Below are 21,695 nucleotides of genomic sequence, written 5' to 3' on the forward strand. Positions count from 1 at the left end.
GGTTCAAAAAGTTGTACGCGCACGTCTACCAATCTGCACAACACCACAATACAGCACAAGAAGTACACAAGTATGGTCACACAAAAGGAAATAGTCACACAGAGAAGATACGAAGGTAGCGCGGACAACTTGCACACATATAACAGTAGACAACATGTGACAACAGCGGACAACAGCACACGAAGTAATACAAAAAACAGTACCCCTAAAAAGAGGCCCGGGTACACTCATTAGCTGGAGGATAGAGGCAATAACTAAGTCAGGACCGCTCTGATCCCAGCAATAATACGCGCAGCTTATATAATCCGCTCCTCCGTTTGCAGAACCTCCTATGTACAGAATTTGTCAGAAGTAACCAGGCTGCATGGTTTGCTTCTAGCTCGTAGAGTGGAGCCCTTACAGCTTCCCTGCAACTGAAATGGTCGTTAAAGGTAAGGACTGGGGGTCTTCTTACCTTCCAACAACTTTTGGTCTTTAGGAAAGCCACAAGGGCTCCAGTATACAAGCTAGAAGCAAACCATGCAGCCTGGTTACTTTTGACAAAGACTGTACTCTACGTGGATGCTTGATTCGAGATAAGACTTCTTTGGCTTCATATCGCTGCTTGTCCGTGGGTGCGGCGGAAATGGTGACGGCCCGCCAATCTTGAGTTTGATGTACCATTAGGTATGGAACATCCTCGCCGAATGTTTCTTCATCCTTCAATTTATCCTCAGTAGCCAAGGCAGCTGCTGATAACTGCGGCATGGCAGTCTCTTCGGAATGTGGAACATTTCCTGTGACGCCTTGCCCATCCTCCTCAGTAGCACTGGTAGCTCCTGCTATATTCGGCACAGAAGGCGTTCGTTCCTCATATTTGTTTAACATATTAATATGGAAGAGTGTGACTCTGTGACCCAGATCAATAACATAGTCTACGTCACTGTGCCTCTCCAATACCTCAAATGGTTCTTTCCACGCCATGATCAGTTTGTTAGAGTCAGTGGGCAACAGTACCAGAACTTTGTCACCCTTGGAAAGCTGTCGCTTCCTAGCGCGCTTGTCATAATATGCTTTTTGCTGCTGTTTGGCCCTCTTCAACTCCTTTGTGGCGAGAACACAGGTGTTCACTAAGCGTTTTCGAAGCTCCATCATGTATTGATAGGTTGATTTGGTTTCTTCATCCAAATGGCTGTTAGTCCACAAATCTCTCAGCACACTCATCGACCCTCGCACGTGTCTTCCGTATAACAGTTCAAAGGACGCGAAGCCGGTGCTGCTCTGCGGTCTCTCCCTGTAAGCAAACAGCAATGGTCCCAAGTACCGGTCCCAACACTTAGGTCGCTCTTGGCACATGCGGCTTATCATGCGTTTCAGCGTGCCGTTGAAACGTTCAACCAACCCATTCGCCATTGGGTGGTAGGGCGTGGTCGGCAGCTGTTTTACTGAGAGGAGGCGTCTAAATTCCTTCATGATAGCAGACATGAAGTAGGAACCACGAACCTCTAGCAGTCCTTCGACCACCTTTTTCGCTTCAATAGAGCGCAAGGCGAAGGCATCCGGATATCTTGTAGCGAAGTCCACAATGGTCAATATGTACCGGTTCCCTTTCTCGGATGTGGGCGACAGTGGCCCAACAATGTCAAGAGCAACTCGTGTGAACAGGGTTTCAATGTTATGGGTTGTCCCCAAGGGAGCTCGGCCCACGAGGTGCCGAGGCACCGTTCTTTTCACAAATGTCGCACGACTTGACAAACCGTCTCACCTCCGACTGGACCCCGGGCCAATAAAGCTCGGCCAGTATGCGGTCTGTCGTTTTCATCACACCTTGGCGACCGGCCAAAATGCCTTCGTGTGCAAGCTTAAGCACGGTTTCTCGCAGCTGTCACGGAACAACGAGCTGTTCGAGTTCTTTCCGGCACGGCATCGTGTGCTTACGAAATAAGATTCCGTCGGTAAGGAAATATTGCGTCTCATGCGCTCTAGTCATAACTGTGGTGCCGACGGTTTCGAAGCAAGGGCGTAACGATTCTCGCTGCGCTGGAACTCTTGCAGCAGACTGCGGCTCATGGCTGTAGCGGACGTCGTTACCACTGTTAAATCAGGCGCTGGATGTTTCGCCTGCGCAACCGTTATCATCGGGTCTGTCTCGTAGGTGCAAGACAAACCTGCCATATCATTTGTCAAATGTGCAGGTTCAGGACCCAACACGGAAGTTTCTCTCCCTCTGGTCCACGCTTCCGGTTAATCACCACGTCCTGATGGCGTCGATTTGTCTCGATGGGCACATGATGAGAGATCGCCTCCACAGTCGGCGGCGACGACGTTGCTCCACTCAGAAGATTTAGGCTCTGCACTCCGAGATTTGCTTTGAGGGCCGAGAAGCTCAGGCTGTCTTCGGTCGAAGGGAGACAGCACACCCTCGATGTTCCCAAGAGCCACATCGTATAAAACGTCAGCCATGCATTTTGCTCGAACCGTGCCGGTGAAGAAGGGTGTGTCTAGGAGGACAGTAGCTTCCAGCAGGTAATGAATGGTGCGGTCGAGCAGGAATACGGGACTTTTCGATCCAGTAAACATTGCGTTGCGTCCGGAACCAAGGATTGTCGGACAACAACTGTGTTGCAGCCAGTGTCCCGGAGCACACAAACGGGCTGATTTTCAGCAGTTCTTTGGCGACTGGCATCACACAAGCCTGCCCGTTTGCCCGACGGGTTACAGTCGCATTGACGATGGGGATGCCTTCACCATCCTGAAGAACCACATATGCGGTTGTACCTTCTGACGTAGCTATTCCATTCTCTGCAGCAAACATGCAGGAAGCTTGACCTTGTGCGCCTCTTTTCTTGGGACACGAGTCTGCGCGATGGCCAGACTTTTGACATTTCCAGCAAGTCCAAGCCGGCACACTTCGCGTCCGAGATCAACACTCATAGGCATAGTGTCCTGTCTTTCCGCAGAGGAAGCAGCGATGGTCCGCCTTCCCCTTCTTCTGGGATGACTCTGCTTTCCCCACAGGAGCATCGGTCGGCTCCTTAGGAATCTTATCTTTGCCTAAATTGGCCAAACTCTGAGCCTCCACGAAGTGATCTGCAGCTTGTGAAACCACATTAAGTGTCACACAGTTTCGCTCCTTAAGGAAAACATGCAAAGATGGGCTGCACCCACTCATAAATTGCTCGACGATCACAACATCCCTCAAACTCACGTACTTGTTTTCTGTATTGCCCATTTCTTGCCAATGATCAAAATATCCCGACAGCCGCGCTGCGTATTGACGGCCTGACTCGTTATCTTCCGGCTTAGCTTTGCGGAATTTTTCGCGATATCCCTCCGCGGCGTAGCGAAAACGCTGTAAAAGCGCTTGCTTCAGCTGATTGTAGTCCAGGGCAGCAACAGTGTCAAGCCGACCGAGCACAGTTAGAGCCTCCCACGTAAGACAGAGGCTGAGCGAAAGCGCCCATTTATCACGCGGCCACTCATGGCGCGACGCGACACACTCGAACCGTTGGAAGTACGCGCCCAAATCGTCTCGCGCCTCGTTTAACGGTGGAATCAACTTATGCGGGCTGGACGCAGTCCCCGTTACACCACGCGCCACACTATTGGGAGCGTCCGAACCTGAAGTAGGCGGCGCTTCCTGGCTACGAGCAAATAATTGCAATCGCAACTCCAGCAGACGCTGTTCGCCTTGAATTCTTGCGAGCTCCCTCTCATGTTCTTTAGCACGCAGCTCCGACTCTTTGGCGAGTCGCTCAGTCTCTTGAGCGCGTAGCCCCGACTCTTTAGCGCGGTCCTCACGCTCTCAGGCACGTTCGTCCCTCTCCCAGAAACGTTCTTCGTCAACCCACTCTTTTAACGCAGCCTCGCTCATGGCCATTTCCTTCCCTGCTAACAACTTCTCGAGATTCATGATGTCCTCCTTGACGGGTGCGTTAGCTGCACGTAAGCACCTCTCTTGGCAGGCTCGCCAAAATGTGGTGGTTCGCCGCGCCCGTCAAAGACACCAATGGGCCCGTTAGTTATGCCACCTTTATATGTCGCTGCGCATCAACAGCCAAATCGCGAACAGGTGTGCACACAGGCAGGCAGGGATCGTTCGAACACTGCTACGGCCCCCTACACTCCACGCGCACTCCACACCGTCGTCATCTTCGCTGCGCCGGCCACTGCAGCAGCGCCACCACCACAGTCGCCAGCGCCACTCATTTTTTTTTTATTGCAAGCTATGTTGAATTTTTTATTTTTTTTTTGTATAAACGCTGTCATTCGTTCACATGAAATGCGACGGCACAGTTTTTGTGTTAGCATCGGCAAACTAAAACTTTACAATACCGTCCATAGTTCTGTTAACTGACTTAATTAATATTGGCTGAAGTGCTCGTTTTCAGCTCTGCCAAACACAGATCACAGATTGATACGCATTGGTTGGTTAAAGAAAGTTGGGGAACTATTGAGTCTCTCTGTTTTGTTGTGCTGATGAAAGCTAGCTACAATTTATCTCGAAGCACTGCTAAGAACAAAACTTAGTGCAGGCTATAGAACTGCAAGGCAGCGCAGCGGAAACTGATTACTGTGGTAAACCTTCTTTGCACAACTTGTAAATAATACAAAGGTGCACTGAATGACCAAAGTTTTGAAGCATATCAAACGCAATTGTTCTGGGTACGCTAGCGAACTGCACATACTTAGATTCTTCGCCTTTCTCTGTTTGCAACCCGTTATTTGTCTCAATTATCGAGCAGATCCTTTTCTTAAGGCAGGTATTGCCGATAAACGTCGCAAGGCTTCTTTTTACAGTCTTTAGTAATTGTCACAGCTAGCACGCGGCGTTATCAGTTAGCGTGCAATTCTAAAAATTTATCGTTCTTCCAATCGCCATACGCTAAAAGGTAATTTTGGAGCAGATGTCATCACGTGTAACAGCTTTTATAATAGCCACGACATTTTGTAGGGTTATTAAAGGGCCGTGTGAAAGGTTTCTTGGCGCATTTGGACAAAGTGCAGCGAGAGCAGCCCAAATCCTGGTCCCAACCACTCTGGAGTGCATGCATCGCTATTTCGGAGAGCGACCTTGTTTTTATCGCTAATTTTTTGCTTTCAGTGAATGTGCGCACAACAATACATAATACAATTATGATGAGCATTCCACTGACAGCTGCAACAAGAGTACAGAGAAAACAATGTTTCCTTTCACACACACGTCGGGAATTCATGAACACAAATCTTAATTGTGCATTCGGGGCATCCGAGGGTGCCTCGAATGCAGGGTGCTTCCAATTCGGGGCATCCGAGGGTGCATCCGCGAGCAGAGAGCGAATCCGGGACCACAACGGAACGGAGTGGTGTTCGAACAGAAAGAGGCGCCAGACACCGGCAAACCAGTTTGGGTGGGCGCTCGCTGCTCCCACGTGACTCTACGTCAGTGCCTTTTTTTTTCTCTCCCGCATGAAAAAAACTCAGTGGCGAGGACGGCAGGGGGCTCCGAAGAGCGATCTGGTGAAAAGTCGTATGTTGTCTCCTTGGTTTTGGTTTGTTTTCCCATTATCGTAGAAAAAAGGGCCTGATCTCGCGAGCTCTGCCAAAAGTTTGGAGCTAGTTTCAATAACAATGGGCAACTGCACAGTTTGCTGCAAAACACCGCGTGTACGGCGCTAAAACTAACGAATCCGATTATAAAGCAAGCTAGTATTAAAGCGATACAGAAATGCGCTCTGCGCTCAAAGTATTCTGGCCGGTCAGACAGGTTTCATTGCCTAGAACTGCGTTAATGACTTATACTGTTTTCGCCGGACGGCACTCATGGAGTTTTCTGCGCACTGCCACACATTCGGCAGGCACAAATCCGCGCAGTGCTGTACATTCTAATGGGATGAGCACGACACGAGCGCGCATCTCCGTGCCAGCGAAGAGACCGACAGTGCAGCCTGGTGCAATCCCGTGGATCAGCGCGTGCGAGCAGGCGCCTCGAGCAGACGACGCTCTTGACGCAGAGACCTTCGCGATAGCATGGCTGGCAGGAAGCTTAGACAAATAGGAAAAATAGAGGAGGAAGTGTAGATTATGATAGCAGCTGGAATGCATCTATTCAAGCTGCAATCACGCAGCGACTGACCGACAAGCCGTCTGTCTGCCTTGCCCTTATGAGACAATTGTAAGTTTGTGTCGATATTTTTCGTCGTGTTCGTGGAGGATGAAAAAAATTAACTCATGCTTCGGACGGAATTGGATTGATTGTACTGAGAAAACTCTACAGATATTTTCGGAAGTTATTCTGGCTGCTCTAGAGAGTACGCATTGAAACCCGCAAGCATAACGCCGTTTTACGGTGTATGACAAGCCTGCACCTCCATAATTGCAGCATTTTGCGAGCTTGCTCGTGGGTCCCGTGTTTCCCACCGTTTCTGCGAACATATATGTAGTTGAAGCACTGCCCCGCTTGCGTTTACTGAAGAGGTTGTTGCTGATTGTGCAAATTTCTTACGTGGCCGTCGACGCCGCCAGCTCGTAAGGATGGCCCCTGATATTTTTTAGAGTCTCGGAGGCAACGCAGCACATAGGGCAAAAAGTGCGACAGCACTCTGCGAGCGTTTCACACGTTCGGCTTAGTAACAAAGGAATGTGCCGAAAGTGTCGCATTTGACGTCACTTACTGAGCACCGGCCATGAGGCAGTGCGCCTCAGCTGAAGACGCCATTAGCTTCAATAACCTGATGTGAACCGTTGTGCGCTGGAGGAGATAATGCACTTGTTCGCACTCATGCAGTTTGGGCGACTATTGCCAGAGGAGCCCGAAACAAAGATATGCCGGCCGGAATTATGGGCTAATTTTCACTGAATAACGATTTGGGAGGAAAAGTTATCTTGGGCTTTTCGCTTTCGTGCGAGAGCCTTTGTGTTCTTGCGTTCTGTACTGTGGGCACCTGTAAATAATTTTACAGCCCAGCGAAACTGTCTCTCGAAAGACAGTACAAATTGCCACTCAACGTGCAAATGATTTCCGTTTTGATGTAGTGTGGGGCCTTAGATTTTTATTTAACTAGCGGTGACTGCTTCCTGAAGTAGCTTATGATAATTGATCTCTGTGGAGGCGGAGAGAACCCTGTGTTCTTGTAATCTCCACTTGCGGCCTTTCTAGCGTAGCAGCCAACACATTTCAGCTCCCTTAAAAGGCATTCACAACGTTATTTCACTATTGGTGTCCCGTGGCCGTCAAAGGGATAGTGATATGTCATCACTTAGTGGCGGCGCATCATACTAGCGGTGGTCGGCCTTGCGAAGGGGTCAGTAGGGTAATAGTGCGGCGTAGTTGGTGATATATGGCTAAAGATCTGCACAGAGAAATTCCAGAGACGACACGCAGAGAACAAAGGCGCATAAGCTATGAACTTCTTCGAACCAAATCAACTGATGTACCAATTATCAGCTACTGTCGGAAAAACAAATCACCAATACCGCGCCTCAACATGTATGTAGGAAAATTTGCGCAAAATTTAATATCGCCTAAGCTGGTAGATTTGATTCATTTGGATTTAAGGTTTTTGAGGTGATAGGAAGGCCACCGAGACTTTTTTCCTGACGCACAAGCCTGCAAGCATTCTTGAAAGTTTCTTCATGCTTCAGTTATATGTAACGTCACATAGATCTATTAATAACACGGGCAAAGTAGTTGACTACAGACAAATTACTGCCGTGAAACTGCTGCTGTTTATTTGGCTGACTTCTGACCTTAACAAGAAACAACTCTTTGCTAGCCATAGCAGCAAGGGCGCTTGGCGGTTATAAAAGATTGGTATCCCAACAGCCCTTAGCTGAGTTCAATTTTAAGGCGACGAAGAACTTTTGAAGCAAAGCGCGGAGAACACTTGCCGAAATCTTGAACGTCGTAGAATAATTATGTCTAACAAATCCAGTCGCCTTTCGCGTCACTAACCAGGGGACGGCAGCATGCACGAACGAACATTACGAAGCCTTCCGGCTGTATTTTTTCTCACTCAATCAGCAATTTGTAGCGTTTCCTTATTTCACGTCGCAGACAAGTGTTTAACTTTCTAGCCTTCACTTCTTCCTCGAAGTAGTAGCCCATCACGCTGGTAGCTTCCACCAAAACGTTAATTCAGGCACCCAACCCTGCGAAAGAGGCCCCATCGGTCCTCTCTACATATCATCAAAGCACAACATTCTACAAACGCAGCCGCATGACACTGCCACCACCCCACAGTACCTTGTCGCCCTCATCCAGCGCCACATGGCGACAATTACAGACAGGCTGCTTTATTTCCCACCACCGTCTCTCATGCTTTCACCCCACCTTTCCTCTTGATTGTACCACCTGTGGCGTGCCCAGATCCACACTTTTCCACTACCTTTGGGAATGTCCTTCCCCAAAGGCGGTACCCATCATCCCCAATCCCCCTCGTTCTTCCTTGGAGGCTGCTTTACGGGCCGCTCACCCCGCCGGCCAGAAATGGCTGGTGGATCGGGCTTTACGTGAAGCACAAGCCCGTGGACTCCTGGACCAGTAGGGGACCACCCTGGAAGAATTTTTTTCTTTTGTGTAATAAAGTTGTTTCCATCCATCCATCCATCCATCCACATCGCCATCACAAGATGAGGTGAGTTCCAGATCACCCGTGTTTGCGTATGTATTCCTGCTATTATAGGTACACATTCTATTGCATTTTTTCTCAAGACAGCGCTGTGCGTTTGAAACAGCTGAGCAATGACTTCTCCGACTGGGCTATTCCAATGATGAATGCACGGAGTTCCGAGGATATATTTAAATAGGACAAAAGTTCAGGACTCCAGTGTCTCTGAGCTCGTTAACATCCTACTTGATGACTGGTTATTTCCAGGCAATGCTTGTGCAGAGAAGCAATCACGTCCCATTTTTACAATCTTGAGCTGCACTCCCTGAAACTCTTTGTGTGAGTTTCTGTCTGTAACTTGTTGTAGACAACCCTTGTCTGTGTTGTCTAGAATTAGCCCGACTAAAATAGCAACGTGGTTGTAAGACGGCTATTCATGATTCCTACACACGAAACTATGGAGCAGTGCGTCTCTCACTTGCTGACGAGAGAGCGAGGGGTGAAGAGTGGCCAGCTGACAGCTATGCTGGCTCTGTCCGAGAACAAAGTGTTCGTGCTCGACAACAATCTCGCCTTCCTTCCATTGTCAATGCTTATGGTAGCACAACACACTCACCCATCCATCTGTCCGTCCATCTCTTCGTCCGCCCACCTGTCCAGCCATTTGCCTGTTAGTCTGTTAGTCTTTCTAGCCGACTTATTATAAAAGCCACTTGGACTGTTTGCTCTTAAAAAGTTATCGCTCTTTCGTATCATTGGCTTCGTAAACGAGCAGACACCTGAAACATTTAATAGCAACTTTTGCCTTATTTCATTAATTCACACCTTATGATGACTTCTGTAACAAAGTTCGCAGATGCTTTTTGAGCTCAGGATGTCGGCAGGCATTTTAGAACTAGAATTCAGGACCCAGAGCGTGCACCCTGCGTCTAAAAACGCATATAGCCAGCAGTTTCAAAGCAAAATAGTCCAGAAATACTCATTCCCAATCTTTTAAGGGATAATTAAAAAAGAAAACACATATAGCCACAATTTAACATTTTCACCTATTGCTATCTTTCCAGAAAGTTGTGTCGAGAGGAAAAAATTAAGAATCCCGATGGCACAAGTTACTGTCGTTCCGATAAATTCTTGTGGTCTTAGTCAAGCTCTCAGATCTGTATAACTTTTTGCCTCAGCGACCGCTTTTCGAGCAGAAACGACATAAGGCTGATCAAAATATAAAGGAATAAAGAAAATAAGGTTTCTTTAAGCGCAATAAAACAAAAGTTTCTTTTGAAAACTTGACAGGAAATTAAAAATAAAACTTATTTTACCCGACCAAAAGCATAGAGTATGCAATTTGCAGGCTTCTGCTACCGGAATGCAACAGGGGAATTTAAAAGCGGCAGTTCTGCTCATTATCTCATTCCTGCTTTTTCTATATATATTGTAGGTGGCCTTAATGACCTGGTTGTTCTACGAAAACGCGCGGTGGCTCGCCCGAGAGCAACGCCTACCATTTTAATTCTCCTGCCGCTGCTGGAGAGAAGGGAAGCGAAAGAAAGGTTGCAGGACATTTAGGCTCCTTTCTGAACGTGTACATTAAATAGGGCTGCCTAGGTTTGTCTTTTATGCAAAAAGCCAGCTGCGCCGAAACAAGAAATTCACAGTCGAAATTATGCAGATCGCTCTTAACGTTGCCCATTTCGCTTGCACCCGACTAAATTTGCAGACTTGTTCTACTAATTCCCGCCTTTTATATGAGCGAATCCAACATCTAACTGCTTGCCTTCCTGGGGGAAACTTTACCAGAAATAGCGTCTGTGTAAATTTGAAGGATATATACACGCATAAACTCAAGCATTACAACTTCCCTTGCACTATTAGTTTGCTTGCGTGCAAGATTTATCTTAGGCGGGGTAGTGAAGTTAAAAGTAAAATAGCCCATCGTATTATAAGATAACCACAATGGATCCTAGAGTACCGCAAAAATATAATATTTCTTGTAAAATATGCATGCGAAGCCGACGAGACCATAACCGTCACAAGCGTGTTCGAGGAGGAAAGCGGTATAGAATATCTCAAAATCTGAGTCAGGGAGAAATAACACTACGAAATTTTAAAGTGTCAAAACTGAAGGCACAGCGCACGAAAGACAGGACTAAGGCAGGGACAAACACAGCGCTGACTTGCGACTAAAATGCTTTATTGCTCGCACGCAATAAATAGGCGAAAAAAGGAGCACAGTCAACAGATACAGCATCAGTGATGATTGTCAAGAAACACAACAGGCAAAAGCACACAATCGTACCCTACACTTCAGATGCCAGATCATGAGGCTGAAGAAGGCCGGCTTTCCAGACCACATCCTGAGCGCTGTAGCGGAGAAGATTCTTGCCGAATTCAGGACGAAAACAACGAGTTCCCTTGTTGCAGAAAACCGAAACTTCGCGGTGATACCTTATGTGCACAAGGTGTCACATAGCCTGAAAAGAATTGCCGGAAAAGCTGGGGTCAGAGTCCTCTTTTCTGCCCCTAACAAGCTGCAGCGCTTGTGTAAGACCGTCAACCGTGAAGGACCACCACCTGCCGAATGTGAAAAAAATCACTAATCACCATATGTGCAGTGCCGTAAAAATGTTGTGTATAAGACTGATTGGTTGGTTTGGTTGGTTAATGGGGTTTAACGTCCCAAAGCGACTAAGGCTATGAGAGACGCCGTAGTGGAGGGCTCCAGAAATTTCGACCACCTGGGGTTCTTTAACGTGCACTGACATCGCACAGTACACGGGCCTCGAATTTCTCCTCCAAAGAAATTCAACCGCCGCGGCCGGGATCGAACCCGCGTCTTTCGGGTCAGCAGCCGAGCACCATAGCCGCTGAGCCACCGCGGCGGCTTTGTGCTATCCTGTGGGCGGTGTTATGTTGGCCAGACAGGGCGCTGCCTAAATGATCGCCTAAGTGAGCATAAACGCTCCCTAAAACCACCCCCCTAAAGCAATTTGGCTCTACATTTGCTTTCTTGTAAATGCACCCCTTTTTTTGAGCCGTACTACAATAGTATATAAACATAAGGACCAACGTACGCGGGAAATAGTTGAAGCTCTTTTAATTCACCGGGGTCTTGACAATTGCGTCAGCAAGCCTTCCGTCACGCTAACACAAAAAGAAATTGACTATCTTAGCAGTTAAGTACGCTGTGTAGGGTGCGATTGTGTGCTTTTGTTTGGTGTGTTTCTTGACAATCATCACTGATGCTGTATCTGTTGATTGTGCTCCTTTTTTCGCCTATTTATTGCGTGCGAGCAATAAAGTATTTTAGTCGCAAGTCAGCGCTGTGTTTGTCCGTGCCTTAGTCCTGTCTTTCGTGCGCTGTGCCTTCAGTTTTAACAATTTACCGACTAGCCCAAACAAATACCTTAGTTTTAAAGTGTCTGTTAGAGCCCGTTCATCCAATTTTTCTCCTAAGTTCAATTCAAATCTGTGTCTCTTTGTAGCTCTGCTCATAATGTGTGGAAATCTGGAAGGTACTTCGCAGTGCTGCTGACAAATTTTGAGTGGGATGTTATTTCGTGCCTTTGCATTGAAGTTCGTATTAATGACGTCAATGAGACTTTTAGGAATTGCGTGGTTGTGGCCCTCACCGCTGCGGCGTTCCTGCCTAGCCTCACACATCTGCACCCAAAGACTACTTCATGTATTCGCATCTCGGTTTTGAAGTGAAGAAGGCTCTCTCTATGATACCTGTATTTGATGCTTTCAACTTTTGAGGCTTACATGATATTCGCTGTGTAAGGAAGGTGTTTCTTATTAGAACGCTGTAAGCAATCTACAGATATGAATTTCGGTCTTCTGTCAATGGCGCTTTAAAAAGATTATTTCCTTGTATCAAAAACTTATGCTCATCCACGAATTAGCTGCTAAGAATGCGTAGCGTCTGCATATTGTGCAAAAACAAAAAAAAAGAAACTGAAATGGGATCAACAAAAGTAAACTATTTCTGGTTTGGTTTGGTTTATGGAGTTTAACGTCCCAAAGCGACTAAGGCTATGACAGACGCCGTAGTGGAGGGCTCCGGAAGTTTCGACCACCTGGGGTTCTTTAACGCGCACTGACATCGCACAGTACACGGGCCTCTAGAATTTCTCCTCCAAAGAAATTCGACCGCCGCGGCCGGGATCGAACCCGCGTCTTTCGGGTCAGCAGCCGAGCACCATAACCATTGAGCCACCGCAGCGGCTAAACTATTTCTTTCTTAAAACACCGCGAACAAGACAAAACACACAGAAGAGATGTGAGTACGAGCAGCACTCGTCTGCTCTCGGCGTGTTTTTTTTTGTTCGCGCTTTTTTAGTAATGATCCGCCACCAATAGGCCCAAGCTTCTACACTGCTAAACTGTATGGTGTCGAAAAAACCAGGTATGGCTTTAATATTTTTCGCTGCAATTATAATACATGATACCCAAGTGTACACAGAAAACGCACAATAAAAGTACATCTATAGTCCCACAGTCAGTAAAATATATATGCCGAAACAGAAACCTGGGTCGGGCAGTTGCTGAGCATTCATAATAACGGCGCGACAAGAAAAACTCACTTAAAGTAAATGATATGAATGAAGATCCGAAAGATTACCAGCTAGTAGGCACCCACCCATAAAGTTTTATATACTTTGTCTTTATGAGTTTCGTCTTTATACAGGACTTTTGCTCGCAGCATCCTCGCATGTCTACATCGTACTCAGTAATTCTGGAGAAATGCATTTTTCAAAGGAAAAGTGCTTCTGAAAGCAATTTTTTTATACATTGCAAGATTTCATTATAACAATCAATATGTCATGCATATCTCGTCTTAAGGCTTGATTTTTAGGGTGCAAGCACTTATAGTGGCCAATTCCCGCATTTAGACATTGTGTGTTTGTCGGTCGATATAATGTCACTTTTATGGCAGGCTGGCTGCTCACCTGTTCACCGGGTAGTGGGCTAGCTGCCCACGTATACAGGGCGTTTCACCTAAGATTTTACACATTTTTTAAATATAGGCTTTTCCAGTTAGAAGAGCCCTTTTCTCGGCATAGCATTGTCAGCGGTGTACAAAATTAGAATACAGCTCTGATGTGCTAACTAGCAGGCTATTTAACTAATATTGAGCAGTTCACTTTTTAACTATTACTGTTAGTTCCTTTAATTGCTGAGGGACGTGTATTCCACCATAAGTAATATCCATATCAGTTTTTCAAATTCGAAAAACACGGTTACTCTCGGCGCTGTGGCATAACACATTTTTCCTACTTTGCGCCAAAATACATGCGCTTTTGAAAAGCTTGCAGGCAAAGCTACCTCTCCAGCGCGCGTAACTCTTCGAAATAGCCAAAATTTGTTCATATAGAAACTGTGTCATGTAGACCCATCCTGGTTTTAAGCATGTCGTCTTGTGCTGGCCGTAAGCATGATCAGCTCAGACAGTCCGCGTAAGGCCCCTGCATGGCTTAACACAGCGCCTAGTGGAGGACGTCTAGCAGGACTAACCTGTCAAGACAATATCATTCGCATGGCACATGAGATGAGCGTCATTGTTCGAGAGGAAGGATACACAGCAATGCCTGCTAGACAAGCCAGGAGCGCAAGCCTTCACTGCGCATGGTGACATCGTTCCCAACAATATGAGTTATGGAGAGAAGGAAACAAGAACATTTCGTCCTTGCTTTGTTTTGCTTATGCCAGGTGATTATCACACTAAGCTCTGATTCACAGCCGGTAGTCTGCGACGCTTTTATGCACGCCTGCCGATTCCATTTCATCCTGCTGACCATACTCACTAATCCACCACAGAGATGCATTACGGTGCAGCTGGTTCAGTAACAGATAGAAAGCAAAGGTTATGCTGCATTTCCATGTAATCTAAGCGCTTTAGCACGTTTGGAGAGTTCGAAGTTTGAAGTATATTTCCATTTCAGTAAGAAATGAGGGACCCGAGACAAAAAGTGAACGTTAATTCACTTGACGGCGCTCGGGCCCCATTACATGGCAAGACAGCGAGGTGTCGGTTATAACAGTTGTACCAGTACATTTACAGACATTGTAGCTCTTACTGGACATAGTTCATTTTTTTGTGTGTATTACAGGTAAAGGCACAATGTGAATGATAAGCATGATGAGTGAATAAAAGCAATTGTGCATAGCAACAAACCCCAAAAATACAAAAAAGACATGGGAAGAACACACTGCAGGAAACCAGAGAAAAAATTACATTTCTGAGAGAAAGAATGAATGTATTGTTTTCTTATTAACATTTTCAATATTAACTTTAGTTTCACGAAAATAGTTTAAGAGAGTGGGAGAGTATGTGCGAGCATTTGCTCGCCAAACGTCGTTCGTACGAAAGGTACCGTCCAGTTATGAGCAGAACGCGAAGGGTATGTTCGTGTAAATGTTGTTTCACTGGCGATCGACAGCATTGCACCCTCAGAGGTAGTTATGGGCTGTTTGTAGCGAACTGCTAAGTTATACAAGTAGAGATATTGTGCGGACATTACTTTAAAATTCTTAAAAAGCGGACGCGTTATGAGTGTAGCAGTCTTTTCCAGCTATATTGCGAATAGCCTTTTTTTTTGTAGTGTATATATTCGATTTAAATTTGTTTGTGTAGTTGTACCCCATACAAGGAAACAATTGTTTAGTTGAGACAAGAATAACGAGTTATAGATATGTAGCTTAATTTTCGGCGGTAGGAAGAAATAGAGTTTTGCTAAAATACCTACTGTTTTTGCTAAGCGTGATATTATTTAATTTATGTGCTTATCCCAGGATATATTTTTGTGGAAATAAACGCCTAGTGTTTTCATTTCACCAACAACTTCAATAGGAGCGTGGCCAAAAATTAGGTTATGATTTGAGGGCATGATAGGCATTGGAAACTGCCTTGTGGAAAAAAACACGGCTTTTGTTTTGGTTACATTAATCTACAGTGAATTCAATTTGCTCCAAGCGTTTAAATTATCCAGTGATTGATATATGTTATTTACAATCTGGCTGTGATTATTGTTTCGAAATAAGTGTTCTGTCATCAGCGTATATTATATATTCTGGCCTTGTACTAATGTTTACACTGTCATTGACATAAAAATTAAACAATAAAGGCCCTAGGATGCTTCCTTGAGGCACGCCTGTAGTAACACGCTTAGAGAAGGAAAGATTTTTGCCTATTACAACTCTTTGTGTGCGATGCTCCAGGTACGAACGTATTAAGTCTAAGGGTATACCTCGAATTCCATGTTTCTAACTTTTTTAGTAGAGTCTGATGATTTAAACGGTCGAACGCTTTGGAGTAGTCAATGTATACACCGGTGACCATCTCTTTGTTTTCAAAGCCTTTCAGGATAAATTCTTTCTTTGCCAGGAGGGCCAGTTCAGAGGATCAGCCTCTACAAAAACCATATTGTGCGGAATTAATTAGATTACATTGTCTGCAAATTTAATTATTCTAGATTGTATTAATTTTCTAAGGCCTTAGAAAAAACAGGTAGTATAGATATGGGACGGTAGTTCGACAAGTTATTTTTATCACCCCCCCTCGTACAGAACAACTACTTTTAATGCCTGCATTTAGGGAGGAAACTTTCCTGTGGAAAGAACCAAATTACAGATAAATGGAAGAGGTGGTTAGATTAGATAGAAAACATATTTCATCGGTTTAATTTGTATATAATCGATATCACGAACCGTGCTATTGTTCAAAGAAATGAATGCTGTATGAATCTCATTTGTCTCATTTGTCTCATTTGTAGGACTCAAGTAGAAATTGTCACTGTTCTATTGATTCCATTTGTAGCCTCAGGATGATATGAACTTGAAATTAGACTTACAAAATGATTATTGAAAGCCTCCGCCAACTCAATACCAGAAACCAGGGAGTTGTTTATTGATAATTCGCTAAAGCTATGATCTGTATTAGAACGGTTTAAAATTTTGTTTATGTTTTTCCAGAGAACATCCAGTTTAGAGTTGCACTCTGGCTGAAAAAGGTTGTAAAGGTACTCTGGCTTCTTATTCCGTATAAAAGCATTGGTTTTCTTTGTATGGCGTTAAAATATCTCGCAATCATTTGTGTCTCGTGTAGTGATGAATTTCTTCAACAATTTATCTTTCCTTCGTATCATGTTAAGGAATTCTTTTGATATCCAAGGTTTCTGAGATCTTGTTGCTTTTTGCCTAGGAACTGAAATAAATGATACGAGTTAGGCTTTTAGAAATAGAGACAAGAAATTATTACACGCTTCATCAGAGGTTTCTGGGGTATATATGACATCCCAGTTTGTTCCTAGGAGCATAGTGCGAAATTTTTGTAATGTGCTATTGCTTATGTTCTGTATTATTGGGATAACGGCTGGCTTCTTCAGCCTCTCTTTAAGTGTCATTCAGGAAACTATTATACGCTTCATCAGAGGTTTCTGGGGTATATATGACATCCAGTTTGTTCCTAGGAGCATAGTGCGAAATTTTTGTAATGTGCTATTGTTTATGTTCTGTATTATTGGGATAACGGCTGACTTCTTCAGCCTCTCTTTAAGTGTCATTCGGGAAACTATTATACGCTTCATCAGAGGTTTCTGGGGTATATATGACATCCCAGTTTGTTCCTAGGAGCATAGTGAGAAATTTTTGTAATGATGTATTGTTTATGTTCTGTATTTTTGGGGTAACGGCTGGCTTCTTCAGCCTGTCTTTAAGTTTAATTCAGAGCAAGATTTTATGCGGTGACAATTTCAGTGGTGATATTACGAAAGAAATGCTTTACACTCCCTAACTAAGCATTTTCAGGCGAAGATCGGCTCAGAACTGTTGCGAACCTCAGGTCGAACATAGAGCCCAACCAGATTCCGAACTCATCTGAGAACATCCGAAAATTCCGTCCACATTGCATTTAGCAGGAAAAATCTTTAGCCCCAAAGGGGATTGGAGCCGCCGCTGGCGTAAACAGAGTTTCTTTGCTTGTCGACGCTTGAAACCTCTCGGCCAACGCCTCAGGCTGAGGCGTTGCGTCATCAACTGCGAATCTCACTCGCTTTGCATAGGATACGGTAGCTTTCATCATTTTTCATGCTTTCAGTCTGCACTAAAATGCAAAAAAAAATTGTTTTTCGGAAATCGAAAGCCGCGGAACGAAATACTTATTTCTCGACTGACACCCCAACCTGACCGCAAACAAAGGAAAGAAGGAGTGAAAAAGTAATATAGCAAGGAGGACCGCTTGGGAGGGCCGCGGAGATAATTTGACCACATAGGGTTAATTAACGTGCACTGAAGCCGCCGCGGTGGCTCAGTGGCTAGGGTACTCCAGTAGTGAGCCGGAGTTCCTAGGCTCGAACTAGGAGGCGGAGGCCGCATTTCCATGGAGGCGAAGCGCAAAAGATGCCCGTGTGCTTCGCGATGTCAGCGCACTTGAGAGATCAACAGGCGGTCTGAATTATTCTAGAGCCCTGCAATGCGACACCTTTCCCTGGCTGTCTTCTATCTTTCACTCCCACCTTCTATCGTTCTTTCATGGCACAATTGAGGTGTCCACCTAGATCGAGACAGTTACTGCGCCATTTCTTTCATCAAAAATGAATTAAAAACCTAGTCGACAACGCACAAATTAGGGGCGCGTAGAATTTTGGCGTCGTGAACATTTCCGAAGGCCGGTGGAGTGCTGGCAAGCCCTACGACGCAGCAAAAGGCGACGAGAACTATACAGATGCAGAGGGAGGCCCAGGTGTAGAAGGCGTTCTGTGGAAGTTCTAACTGGCAGGTGTAGGCCCGTCTTGAACGCAGTGCGTAACATGACATCCAAGGCGGCCGTTTCCTGTCTGGTGAGTCGGAGATAGGAAATTGTGTATAAGAAACGGCTGAGGACGATGGCATGAATGAGGCGACATAGGTCGTGCTTCTTCATGCCTCCGTGGTGGCCCGAAACTCTGCGGATGAAGTGCGATAAAGCGTCTGTCACCTGCCTGAGCTTATTGAGGGTTACGGGGTTTTTGCCATTGTTCTGGACGTGGAGCCCCAGAACCCGGAGAGTATCGACCTCCGGGATGGGAGAGCCATTCAATTCAATGACAAGGGGTGCGGTGGGGTATCCACTGGTGGTTGGGCAGAGAATAAGGAGCTCAGACTTCTCTGGGGAGCACGTAAGTTCGATGCTCTGGGCGTGGTGTTGTGTGAGTGTGGTGGCGTTTTGTAAGCTGCCCTCTATGTCGCCATCACTACCGTAGGTGGTCCAAAGTGTGATGTCGTCTGCATAAAGATGGTATTTGAGATTAAGTATGGTAGACAGTTTCCGGGCGGGGGCGATGCGAATGGGATGCCATTGGGTGGACGCCGCGTGCACGGGTGAGGAAGCGGCGGTGGCCGTCGCCAACTCCTCACTACAGCCTCTTGCTACTGCCCCCCTCCCCTCGGTCACCTCCTCGGAGGCAGCCGAGGAAGCCGCCATCGCCTACGCGTTTTCACACACGGAATCCCGCTACATAATATCGGACTCCAAAACCGCAATACCAAATTTCGCGCGCGGGCGAGTTCATGTCCCTGCGTTTACCATACTGAGCTCGGGTGCCGGCCGCCCACCAGCCCCGCCATTTGGAGCTTATATGGATGCCTGCGCACTACTGGAATCCCGGTAACGAGACCGCCAATGCGTTACCCCGAGTTTCTTTCAACCGCGCACCGTCGGCCTCTGATCTGGGATTCACGCGGGATCGCATGCACTCCTTCAGCGATCTGACCCAGGCCTTTCGGGCCGCGTGCCTGCTCTACCCTCCACTCCACCCCTCCCTAGACAACTACCACCAGACGCTCTGGCGACGCCTCCAGAGGCGCGCCCTCCCGTCCCCCTATCTGCGATCCCGATATCACTCCACTAGCCCTTCCTGTACCCTCTGCCAGCATCCCTCCGCTACCCTTTCCCACATCCCATTCCTCTGCCCGGCGGACCCTCCCCCGCGGGGCCTGAATAACCTCACCACTTCGGAGGCATGGGAGACCCTGCTGCGCTCCGCGGAACCGGCCAAACAGGCCATCGCAACCAGCCGTGCCGCCGACGTCATGGTCCGGAGGAACATGAACGTTTGAGTGCAGTGGGGACGTGCGGGGGCCCTGGGGCCTACGAGACCCAAATTCCTCTGCATACGATAAAGTTTCTATGATGATGATGACGATGCAGAGGGAGACATTGAAGCAGTTGTAAGTTAGAAAAGAGGAGAGCCTGAGGGCGGTGGGGCCTGCAACACATGTAGCAGCCCACGTGATTAGCGCCCGTCACGTGCTTGAAAAAAAGGAATTGGCGCCAGCGCTCGCGATTGCTGCCGCTATCGGCTGCAGGGGCACATTTCCTTTTATTTATTTTGCGACAACGTGGAGGTTCAGTGAGGAGCGATATCCGGCAGAGAAGGAGGCCCCAGCTTTAATGATGGCGCCACCATCTCTTGTTCCGCACGTGGATGGCTCGCTGCGCAATGAAAGCTGGGCAGGAAGCAGAGCGTGCTGTCCAGCTGAGGAAATTTCTTATTGAATAGGCTTCGCATGACTGGACACAGTTATCAGCATCTATGAACGTCCTGGAGAGCGCTATGCCTTTCCAATAGCGCACTCCGTGCTTGCAAGTACTCCCAACGACAGGACCACTGTAAATTTTAAAACGAAAGCTTTTTTGTCCTAGTCAAGCCAAGCTCATCGGCGGTGCAACTTGACCTTCAAGTGGAGGAGCGGGGGAGGTGTGGCAGCCACGTGACATATCTTCTCTCATTCTCTCCTTTATCCCTTTCCTTAAGACGGCTTAAATTTTTACGCGACTTTTTCCATAGAGACATAAAGAGGGTAAGGCTCTCCAAACTGCACTGCAAAAATATTTACCTGCCCCGCTGTTTCTACTCGAGAGGAAAAATAAAAAGCTGATTTAATTTTGATTAATAAATTTCTTCAAGTATTCAAATATTTAAAATATCGACCTTCTCTTTTTTGACCAGGAGCAATGTCAAATATGAAGGGAAGGGCGAACACAATATTTCATGGTAGGTGGCCTCGGCTACGGCGGCGGTGTACCCGGACTCGAAACCGGCCGCGGCCGCCGCGTTTGGATGGAGGTGAAATGGGAAGGGCGAGAGAGAGAGAGAGAAACAACTTTATTGCCATAGATTGGCGGGATTTAGGGCAGGGGGGCTTGGTGTGGCCCCCAGGTGGGGGCGACTTCCTGGGCCCACGAAATGAGTGCCAGTTGGATGCTCTTGTCTGGCCTTTTGAGTAGTTGGTTCCATCCGTCTTCGGAGGGAGCTGGCAGTAAGGTTCGAGGGGGCGGATTTCCCGCGCAACCCCAGAGGATGTGAGCCTGGGTGGCGATTTCTCCATGGTAACAATTTTGGCAGACGGGGTCGTATTCCCCGTCTGTGATGAGTGAAAGTCTAGAATGGCTAAGGATAGAGTGTGTCTGCAACCTGCGGAGCAAGGTGTCTTGCGCTCGATTCAAGTCGGGGTGTGGAGGCGGGAACTGGCGTCTCATCTCTCTGTAGAGGTTGGTAATTTCGGCAAAGGTCTCGGGAGCCTCGGCAAGAGCGTCTGGGTCCGTGGGGCCGGCCGCCCGGTTGGTTAGTCCTCGGGCTAGTCGGTCGACCCCTTCGTTTCCAGAGTTTCCCGCGTGGGCGGGTACCCAGACCAGGTTGATCTTATGGTCGGGAGTGCAGCCGCGAAGGATACGTGCAGCGGGGTGGCAGATAAAACCTGCCGAGTAATTTTGTATTGCTCTTTTGGAGTCGCTGAGGACTGTGCGCGTACGTGGGTCAGCGATGGCCAGCGCGATGGCGGTTTCTTCTGCCGCTGTCGGAGAGTGAGCTAGTACTGTGGCGGCGGTGACGAGAGTAGACTGTGGCGTGGTTGCACAAGCCACGTATGTGTTTGCACTTTGCCGTACAGCATCTACGTATATTGCGTGTTCGTCAGCAAGGTATGTGGCATCTAGTGCTTGGGCTTTCAGCTGACGGCGCGTATCATGGCGGCCAGGTAGCATGTTTTTGGGGCCGGTTCTGCGCGATGTGAGTCCACGTCAAAGATCCCCAGGTGGTCGAAATTATTCCGGAGCCCTCCACTACGGCAGCGCTGCGGCTCAGTGGTTATGGC

General features: G+C 47.1%; 1 pseudogene; it reads right to left on the minus strand.

Moving 5' to 3' along the window:
• Window positions 1–2,223: 2,223 nt before the first annotated feature.
• Window positions 2,224–21,695, minus strand: part of LOC149336920 (uncharacterized) — a 72,870-nt pseudogene continuing 53,398 nt past the window's right edge.

Source organism: Amblyomma mixtum, chromosome 7 (assembly GCF_055824585.1).
Source record: "Amblyomma mixtum isolate Tamu chromosome 7, ASM5582458v1, whole genome shotgun sequence".
Taxonomy (NCBI): Eukaryota; Metazoa; Arthropoda; class Arachnida; order Ixodida; family Ixodidae; genus Amblyomma; species Amblyomma mixtum.